Raw genomic sequence first — 11,390 nt, forward strand, 5'->3', positions numbered from 1 at the left:
CTCTAGTTTACATTGATTGCATCCCTCCCCCAATGCCTCCCCATTTTTAACACCTTGCAAGGTTGACCTTTGCTTGTTCTCCCTTGTAAAAGAACAGATTTGTACATTTTATCACAATTGTTGAACACTCTAGATTTCACCAAGTTACACAGTCCCAGTCTTTGTCTTTCCTCCTTTCTTCTGGTGTCTCACATGCTCCCAACCTTCCTCTCTCAACCATATACATAGCTATCTTTGTTCAGTGTACTTACATTGCTGTGCTACCATCTCCCAAAATTGTGTTCCAAACCACGCACTCCCATCTTCTCCTATCACTCTGCAGTGTTCCCTTTAGTATTTCCTGTAGAGCAGGTGTCTTGTTCACAAAGTCTCTCATTGTCTGTTTGTCAGAAAATATTTTGAGCTCTCCCTCATATTTGAAGGACAGCTTTGTTGGATATAGGATTCTTGGTAGGCGATTTTTCTCTTTCAGTATCTTAAATATATCACACCCCTTCCTTCTTGCCTCCATGGTTTCTGCTGAGAGATCTGCACATAGTCTTATTAAGCTTCCTTTGTATGTGATGGATTGCTTTTCTCTTGCTGCTTTCAGGATTCTCTCTTTGTCTTTGACATTTGATAACCTGATTATTAAGTGTCTTGGCATAGGCCTATTCAGATCTATTCTGTTTGGAGTATGCTGCATTTCTTGGGTCTGTAATTTTATGTCTTTCATAAGAGATGGGAAATTTTCATTGATTATTTCCTTTATTATAGCCTCTGCCCCTTTTCCCTTCCCTCCTCCTTCTGGGACACCAATGATACGTAGATTCTTTTACTTTGTTTCATCCTTAAGTTCCCAGCAATGTTGCTCACATTTTTTCATTCTTTTCTCCATCTGCTCCTTTGTGTGTAGGCTTTCAGGTGTTTTCTTCTCCAGTTCTTGAGTGTTTTCTTCTGCCTTTTGAGATCTGCTGTTGTATGTTTCCACTGTGTCTTTCATCTCTTGTGTTGCGCCTTTCATTTCCATATATTCTACTGGTTGTTTTTTTGAACTTTCAATTTCTGCCTTATATATGCCCAGTGATTCCTTTACAGCCTCTATCTCTTTTGTGAAATATTCTTTAAACTTTTTGAATTGATTTAACATTAGTTGTTTAAATTCCTGTATCTCAGTTGAAGTATACATTTGTTCCTTTGACTGGGTCATAGCTTCATTTTTCTTAGTGTAGGTTGTAGTTTTCTGTTGTCTAGGCATCTGACCTCCTAGGCCACCCCAGTCAGGTTTTCCCAGATGAGAACAGGCTCAGGTCACAGAAGGAGGAACTATTCAGTATCTGGTTTCCCTGATGGTTTTTCTTAGAGGATTGATACACCTGTGCTTTTCTGCCCGGCAGGTGCACCTGTCAGCCTATCACTGGCTGGTGTAAGAGGGTGTGGCCTGTGGCTCTCCTCCCCCAGGCTTTGGGGTCTGGTTCCGGAAAGGTGGGCAGTAGAGCTGGGCCCCTCCCTTCCCTCTTGGGAAGCTATGCCCCCTCCAGAGAGGTCACTGCATATCAATAAGTTCTTTGTTTCTCTGACTTTGCTGATCCAAGTGTTTTGATTTTAAAATGGCTGAGGCTGTCTTTACCGCAAAGAGCTGTGGACTGGAAGTGGCTGCGGTTTTCTCCACAGAGAGAGAAAGGGACAGAAAAGCTCCCAGGTTCACCTGTCAGCCTCTGGGCTCCCTGTTCTGAGACAGATATGTCCCCCGACTCTCCCAAGGTCAGTTGTCACCAAAAGCCTCTGTCTGGTTGTTGAGGATTCACTGCCTGTATTGAGCAGTTAACATTAAAACCCCAGTTGGAGCTGTGTTGAGAGAGTGCTGCTCTCTAGCACCGTGAGGCTTCCATGAGGGAGGGGCTCTCAGCTCTTGGCTCTCAGTGCGGGTCTGCAGTTTTACTTACAGATTTTATGCTGCGATCTCGGGCATTCCTCCCAGTTCAGATTGGTGGATGATGAGTGGACAGTTGCGTTTGTCTCCCTGCAGTTGTTCCAGGTTATTTACTAGTTTTTTGGTCATTTATGAATTGTTCCAGGGGGACTAACAGTCTTCCACTCCTCTCTATGCCGCCATCTTAGCTCCTCCTCACAGAAATACTTTTGAGAGGGGCAAACACAGGATTGAATATACATCACCTCATCCCATTTCTACTCTTTTTCAGAACAATTCTAATTATAATGCAGTGTTCTTTCCATAGAGCCATTTCTCTGCTGATTTTAAATCATATGGAGGCCAGACTGTGTCACAGAAATAAATTTTTTCTCATAGGCTCACAACTAAAATTTTTTCAATATTTTTAATACAGCAAAAAGGTTACCATTCTTCCCTTCCTCTTCTGAAGAGCAGTGTATGGGGTGCCACATTTTGTGGTCCTATCCAACAGTAGCTAAAATTCTCCAGACTCAAGCCCAAGGCAACTTATGGCCTTTGACTTGTGCATATCTGCATGCCAGAGTCTCTAACTGATCATCCACTCATATCAGGTGATCAGTCAGAGAGTCCTTCATTTCAGCCTCTAGTTTTACTTTCTCTTATAAATGATGGGCAGTAGCTTTTGTACCTCATGCCTTGGCAACCATCTGCAAGGCTCCTAACAGGGATCATGCCATGGCCACTGCCATTTGGCAGTTCCTTTTCTTCTCAATCAAATCTAGTTGTCCTGCTGTCTCTTGCAAAACACTTAGTAACTCCACCAGAGTTTTAAGGGCATCCCCATACTCTTGCAGCAGTCCCCATTCATACAGGAGGGCAGCCACCCTTCCCCAGGTGGATTATATGGGCCAATTTGAGATTCCCCCTAAGGATTCTCCCTTCCTAGAATTCATACCTGCTATGGCTGGTGACTCTTTGGTCCTCCTGGCTGTGCTTGCCAGTTGTTCCAACCCAGCTTAGCTCCAAGATTGAAGAACACACCAGGCACACAGTGAGACATGAGTTTAATAGGACTTACTTACAATAGATGATTTGTTCCACAGTGGTGGCCTGGGAAAGATGGAAGTTAGTACTCCATCAAAGGAGGTGGTTCCAGGGGAGAGGAGGTTATAAGGGTTAGGGCAAGGAGGGTGTGAGAACAGAGTTTCAGGTGACCCAAGTGTATGGAGATTTGTTATCAACAGTGATCAGGGGAGGTTAGTTTCAATGCTTTGTTTATAATACACTTTTTCCTCTCTTGAGGAGGTCTGATGACTTTTAACATCTGTCCTGGTCAAGTAGCCCACTACATGACATCAATATGGAGGGGAGGGGGCCTGGGCCCTGGGTCCCAACAAGAGGTCATTCTGGAGGTTATTCTTATGCATTATATACATATCCCTTTTTAGTTTTTAGTGTGTTAGAAAAGCTAGAAGTAAATATGAATCTATTGAATTGTAATCCAGTAGCCTTGATTCTTGAAGATGATTGTATAACTATATAGCTTTGCAGTGTAGCTATGTAATTGTGAAAACCTTACAACTAACATTCTCTTTATCCAATGTATGGACAGATGAGTAAGAAAATAAAGATAAATAAATAAGTAAATAAATAAATAAATAGGGATAAGGAGTATGGGATGTTTTGGGTGTTCTTTTCTATTTTTATTCTTTTTTTGGAGTAATGAAAATGTTCAAAAATTGATTGTGGTGATGAATGCACAACTATATGATGATACCATGTACCACTGATTATACACTTTGTCTGGTATATCTCAATAAAATTGCATTAAAAAAAGATGGCACAGCAGAATCATGTATTTTAGCAGTATCAGGAGAAGGCAGCCCAAGCAGCACAGCTCCCTGAGAATGTATATGCTGCCCTGAAGTTGAATTGAAATTCAGCAAAGTTGAACGTGGCAACAGATCCTGATACAAAGCAGATTCTCGAGGGGATCTGGCAGTTGGTGGCACTGGCCATGGAACTACTTGAGAGAATCATGCAGTCCAGAGTTTCTGGAGAAGAACTCAATTACTTTGTCCAGATATTTTTGAAAGAGGCAAAGGATTTGCTTTCTGAATGGCTGGATTCCAGATTTGGCAGTGTGGTGACTGATAACTCTCCTTTCTCCAAACTCCCAAGTTCTGGAAAGAGGAATTCCACAAAGACATGGAAGCTCTGAACACCCTGCCTCCAGACATCCTGATTTGGGTTACTTACTACATGCTGGAGATTGTGGCCATCATTAAGATCATGGACAACAGTTATGGCTATGCATTCAATGGGTCTGTCTGTTTTGATAAGGTGAATTTTGCTTCCAGTGAGAAACACATCTAGGTGAAACTGGTGCCCAAAGTCATTGGGGATCAGAAAGCCCTTCAGGAAGGAGAAGACAAACTGAGCATCTCAGCCAATCACCTGAATAAGAATGGTCTGCCAATGACTTGACCCTGTAGAAAGCCTCCAAGCCCAGAGAACTGTCCTGGGTGTGTCCATGGAGAAGGGGCCAGTGGTGGGCACATCAAGTGCTCCACCATGTTGGACACCCTCCTGGGGGCTTCAAGGGATATTCATAGAGGGGGTTTCAACCTTTGTTTCCCCCACCACAATAAGCTTGGTCAGAGACCTACTTCAAAAATGACTGCTAGATCAGGTATTTCCTTTACACAGGGCACTTAATGATTGCAGACTGGCAAATGTGAAAATAGTTCAAGAAAACTTCATCACCTTCAAAAATGCCTTAAAGAAGCATTCAGTCTGGCAGTTGTGGTTGGCTTTCCTTATGCATTCTTGGAAGGACACATTGAACTCTGAGCAAAACTATGGGATCTATGGCCCAGTAATGAGAAGTTCATGAATGAGTTTTCTTAAACATGAAAGATATCCTTCATGCTCCTGGTGATCCAACTGGTCAGTTTGAGAATTGTGAAGATGAAGAAGTAGGACTGAAAAAACTATGACAGGAAGACAATAGTTCATGAGGACCTCTGTGACAATGTCGACACCTGCACCATCTTGAAAGAAATGTGAGCCCCAGTGAGCCAGTGCAACCTCTACATGATGGCCAGGAAGACCTCAAGAAGGAGGCCCAATAGGGTGCACCTGGAGAGTGTTGAGCTATCCCTCACCCATATGCCAAAGATCTTTGGGACCATCAGAGGGGAAAGCACCTTAGGTTTCCCGGTTCAAGGTCACAGAACTGGCCTGAACCTGGAGGCAACAGTTATGCTGTATCTTCAGGTTCTGTCAGAGTTTAGAGAAGGAGTGTGGAAGATAGCCAAGCAGAAAAAGTCCCTGAGGGTCTGCAGCTCAGTGATGCCATGCAGGATGATGTCCTGCCTGAGCTTAGAGTGTGGCTGGAGGATCACAAAGACTTACATCTGTGGTCAATTTGGTGGACATTGATACTTTGTTGTAAGAGAGAGAAGAGAAGAAACAGTTTGAAGAAGAGAGAAAGAAGGAGAAAAAAGGATTCCAAGAGAAAGTAGGAACAAGAGGCAGCAAAGCTGATGAAGATGAAGATCCCACACAGTGAATACTCTTGTCCAAAAGTGACAAATACTCCAAGTTTGATGAGAACAGCCTGCCAAAACATGACACGGAAGGCAAAGAGCTCAGCAAAGGACAAGCCAAGAAGCTCAAGAAGCTCTTGGAAGCTCACGAAAAGCTTCAAAAGGAGTATCTGCAGATGATTCAGAATGGAAACCTGGAGTGAAAAGAGAAGATAACTGACTACAGACAAGCCACTGGGGAGGTGGATGCCTTCTCTCTGCCATGGTGGCAGCCTCAACCTGATGCATTTATCATGTTTACAGTTGTCTGCATGTTCTAAATTAAGAATTCTGTTCATATAGCTTCATGTCCTCATTGGCTTTGAGACATCAATAACAAATTCATCTAAACAGTGAAAAAAGGAAAAAATATGGGTTTTTAATAACCTGCTTCACCTTTAATAAAGCAAAATGAGAGAATTTATATTAACAGTATAACAAACAGTCAAAATCAAAGTGATACTTCACTAACTTATACTTCTGCCTCCCTTTCTTAAGATTGCCTTAGAAAGGATAGTAGTTTAATGAGCAGAAAATAAATCTACACACCAATAGCTTCAGGGACTAACCACTGAATTCTAATCACAGCAAACCATAATGGATTATTTCTCTCAAAACAGAGATAGGTTGGAGCAGTTAGAAATTAGTTATAACATAGGCTTTTTGTTACTTATTTGTTGTTAATGCATTTTATCGAGATATATTCACACATGGTATAATGGATCCAAGGAATACAATTAAGGGCTCACAGTGTCAACACATAGCTGTGCATTCATCACCACAATCAATTTTAGAATATTTTCATTACTCCAAAAAAAGAAAAAGAAAATAAAAATAAAAAGGACATACAAAGCATCCCATACCCTTTATCCCTCCTATTATATTCTTATTAATTTTTTTATTTGTTTTATTACTTATCTGTCCATATACTAAATAAAGGGAGTGTCAGTTACAAGGTTTTCACAATCAAATGGTCACCATTTGTTATACTGCCATCATCTAGAATCAAGGCTACTTGATTACAGGCCAACTGGTTCAGATATTTCCTTCTAGCTATTCTAATACACTAGAAACTTAAAGGAATATCTATATAATGCATCAGAGTAACCTCCAGAATGATCTCTGGGCTCTATTTGAAATCTCTTAGCCATGGAAACATTATTTTGTTTAATTTCTTTTCCCCATTTTGGTCAAGACAGCATTCTCAATCCCATGATGCCAGGGCCAGGCTCATCCCTGGCTCTCATGTCCCATATTCCCATCAAGACTTCCACCCATGGCAGTCATGTCCTTTGTAGGGGGGGGTGGTAGTGTGTTTATTTGCAGAGTTGGCATATAGAGAGAGGCCACATCTGAGCAACAAAAGAAGCTTTCTGAGGGTGAACCTTAGGCATACTCATAGGTAGACTTAGCTCCTCCTGTTCAGGAATAAGTTTCATAAAGGCAAGTCCCAAGATAAAGGGCATGGCTTATTACATTGGGATTCCCTGATGCTTGAGAGAATATGATGCATTCCCCAGGTGGAGAAGTTTAATACTTCCACATTTTCCCCCAGTCCCTCAAGGGGACTTTGCAAATACTTATTTATTTTCTGCCCCAAATACTCTGGAATGTATCAGGTATTACATTAATCTGTACAGAATAACAGGATCTAATTCCTTATTCTAGGTTCATGTAATTATTTTGTTTAAGTAAACTGAATGTACATGTTAGATAGTGTGCTGCAGAAAATTTAAATTTTGTACCATATAGGCATCTCTTCCTTTGGTCTCACACAGAAGTTGAAGTTTTAAAATACAGATAATATCATCCTTTACCCTGTATTCTGATTTACCTTAGTCCTAACCATATCTGCTTAATTCATAACTCTAATTGAAATCTGTTCTCTTTTTCAGCTTCTTTAACAGTTGCTTTATGGAGTAACGCTGTCTTTCAGAGCTGCAGAACTCTATCTCTGGGTCTTGGGTGTCACTCAGGTACCCAAAGTTCTGGGGAACTACCAGGCTATACCAAAAGAGCTCAGCATCTCAGAATTTAGAAATAACCCTTAAAACTCAGTAATAGATGTGACTTATGTAAGAGCTTACAATATAGGAACCTTTACAATGAGCCTTATTGAACATTCTGTATTCCTAAATCATTGATTGCCCACTCTGCCCATGTTCTATCCCCTGATAGCCTATACTCTCAAATTCAATTCTCAGCATTTGCTCATCATAGTTTATATTAGTGAAACCATACAATATTTATCCTTTCATTTCTGGCTTATTTCAATCAACATAATGTCCTCAAGGTTCATTCACCTAGTTGCATAGCTCACAAATTCATTCCTTCTTGCAACCACTCGATATTATGCTGTATATATACAGCACAGTTCACCCTTCTGTTTACCAGTAGATGTACCCTTAAGCCACCTACATCCATTGCAAATTGTGGATAATATGCACCAATGTGCAAATGTCTATTCATGTCTCTGATTTCAGTTCTTTCAAGTATCTAATAGTGGGGTTGCAGGATCATATGACAACCCTATACCCAGCTTCCTGTGGGATCACCACACTGCCCTCCAGAGGGGCTGCACCATTCTACCAACAGTGAATAGGTATATTTTTGTCTCCACATCTTCTCCAGCACTTGTATCACTCTGTTTATTTTTAAACAGTTTAATTCACATCCCGTAAAATCCATCCTAAGTGAAACATCAAATGCTCCCAGTACAATCGCATAATTATGCATTGACCACCACAATCTATATGAGAATATTTCCATTTGTCCCACTAATAAAGAAAAAAAGGAAAAAATAATTTTAAAAATCAAGAATAAAATGATAATAAAAAGAGAAACAATAATAACAAGAATCCCACACACCTCACTTATATCTCCCTGTTACTGACATTTAGCTTTGGTATAGTGCCTTTGTTACAATTAATGGAAGAATATTACAATGTTACTGTTAACTATAGACCCTAGTTTGCATTGATTGCATTTTTCCCATATACCATCTCATTGTCAGCACCTTACAATGATGACATTCATTTGTTCTCCCTCATGTAAAAACTTTCTTATATTTGTACATTTAATAACTTCATTGCTCACTCTAGGTTTTGCCAAGATATATAGTTCCAGTTTTTATTCTCTCTTTTCTTCTGGTGCTGTACTTGCCCATAGCCTTCCTCTTTCAACCATACTCACACTCAGCTTTGTTCATTATACTTACTATATTGTACTACCATCACACAGTATTGTGCTATCCATTTATGGACATTTACAATCTATCCTCTTGAATGTTCTATACTCGTTCAGTATCAAATGCCCAATCTCTACCCTCTTTCTATTTCCTGTTAACCTGTGTTCTCAACTTGAACTCTCATAATTTGCTCATTATGGTTAGTTCATATTAGTGAGACCATACAGTATTTGTCCTTTTGTTTCTGGCTAATTTTGCTCAGCATAACAACCTCAAGGTTCGTCCATGTTTTTACATGTTCCATGACTTTATTCTGTCTTACAGCTGCATAGTGTTCCATCATATGTAAATACCAGTTTGTTGATCAACTCATCCATTGATGGACATTTCAGCTGCTTCCATCTCTTGGCAATCATGAATAATGCTGCTATAAACATTGGTTTACAAATGTCCATTCATGTCCAAGATTTCAGTTCCTCTGAGTAAATACCTAGTAAAGGGATTCCTGGATCATAAGGCAGTTCTATACTTAGCTTCCTGAGGAACCTCCACACTGCCTTCCAGAGTGGCTGAACCATTCTACATTCTCAACAAGAGTGAATAAGTGTACTTCTTTCTCCACATCCTCTAAAGCACTTGAAATTCTCTGTTTTTTTTTTTTTTTTTGATAATGGCCATTCTAATAGGTGTGAGATATCTCATTGTGGTTTTGATTTGCATTTCCCTAATAGCCAGTGAATTTGATCATCTTTTCATATGTTTTTGAGCCATTTGTATTTCCTCTTTGGAAAAATGTCTGTCCATTTCTTTTGCCCATTATTTTAAATTGGGTTGTTTGTCTTTTTGTTGTTAAGTTGTAGGATCTCTTTATATATTCTGGATAGTAAACCCTTGTCTGTTATATGGTCTCTAAATATTGTCTCCCATTGTGTAGGCTGCCTTTGTACTTTCCTGACAAAGTCCTTTTGATGTGCAAAAGTGTTAAATTTTGAGGAGATTCCATTTATCTATTTCTTCTTTCATTGCTCACACTTTGGGTGTAAGGTCTATGAAACCACCTATATCACAAGATCTTGGATATTTCCTTACATTTTCTTCTAAAAGTTTTATAGACTTAGCAATAATATTTAGGTCTTTGATCCATTTTGAGTTAATTTTTGTATAAGGTGTGAAATAGGTGTCCTCTTCCATTATTTTGGATATGGATATCCAGTTCTCCAAGCACCAATTGTTGAAGAGGTTGCTCTGGCCCAGGTGAGTCAACTTGACCACCTTATCAAAGATCAATTGTCTGTAGAAGAGGGGGTCTATTTCTGAACACACAACTTTGGTCCATTGGTCAGAATATCTATCTTTATGCCAGTATCATGCTTTTTGACAACTGTAGCTTTGTAATATGCTTTAAAGTTGGGTAATGTGAATCCTCCCCCTTCATTTTTCTTTCTCAAGATATTTTTAGCTATTCTGGGTGCCTCACCCTTCCAAATAAATTTGATTATTGGTTTTTCTATTTCTGCAAATTATGTTGTTGGGATTTTAATTGGTAATTCAGGGGAGATCCAAAATGGTGGATTAGGAGAGACAGAGAAAAATTCTCCTCTGTGAAAAAACACTAGATAAAGGACAGAAAGTGCTACAGAATACCAGTACCAGGGTCCCAGTGTCTGGGCAAGGATGTATATTTCCATACCAATTGAACAATTGGAGAAGCAAAGAGCCTGCATTTGGAATGGTGTAACTCTTTTATCTGGAGAGCTGCTGGGAAAGGCAGCTGGACTTGCACTGTGGTTGGAGGTGGGTTGGAGAGGGACCTGGTGAGCAGCCAGGGAGATGGTAATCAGAGCTGCAGTCTAATGTGGTGGGAGTGCTTTCCATGCCCCAGGCACATGCCTCAGTATCTGATGTGGGTGTTAGCCCTTTGCACACCTGCAGCTGAAGGCTCCCAATTTAGGGACAAGATGCTGCAGCAAGTGGAGGAGTGTGGAAGAGGGTTATTTTCCATGCCCTGTGCAACCATCTTTGAAGTGGGCTGGGAGCCACCACTTTACAGCACTGCAGCTGATAGCCTCCTCAAAGGAAATTGGGATTCAGCTGACTTGTGACAGTGCAACTCTTCCCCCACAGAAGCCTGTGGGGTACACAGCTGAAAGGCAGGGGAGCCAGACCAAAAGTGACAGGAGCCCCACACCAAGCCCAGGGACTTCTGGGTCCACAGCAGAGATACTGAGGGAAGTCTGAGCTGAAGCAGAGGATGCCTGCTGCAGCCACAGGGTATCACAGCTGCAACCAAGGGAATGGCTGGTAGTACTCAGTCTTAAAGCCATCTTCCCTGCCAAACTGCACAGGGCACAACTCCCAACAACAGGGCTGGCAGTCCTCATTGTCCACAGAAAATTAGTGCACTGATTGGATATCCACATGGTTTGGATCCCCACTCACCATATAAATAATGTTGGGGAGATCTGGATTGAGGGTAAGAAGTGGCCTGGGATTACCATTTGCTGGTAGGTCAGGGAAAGTGCAATGCATCAAGCTGCAGCTGTCAAATTATAGATAATTGTTTAAATAACCTTGCATATCCTAAAAGAACCCTATCAAGGTAAACAAATGCCAAGAGGCCAAAAACAACAGAAAATTATAAAGCATAAGAAGAAACCAGAAGATATGCATAACACAAACACCCAAATTAAAAAATCAGAGGAGATACAGAACATGGAGC

General features: G+C 40.7%; 1 pseudogene; it reads left to right on the plus strand.

Moving 5' to 3' along the window:
- Positions 1 to 3,731: 3,731 nt before the first annotated feature.
- On the plus strand, positions 3,732 to 5,648 carry LOC119522475 (annotated as a pseudogene).
- Positions 5,649 to 11,390: the final 5,742 nt, after the last annotated feature.

The sequence above is a fragment of the Choloepus didactylus genome, chromosome X, assembly GCF_015220235.1.
Source record: "Choloepus didactylus isolate mChoDid1 chromosome X, mChoDid1.pri, whole genome shotgun sequence".
In the NCBI taxonomy this organism is placed as follows: Eukaryota; Metazoa; Chordata; class Mammalia; order Pilosa; family Megalonychidae; genus Choloepus; species Choloepus didactylus.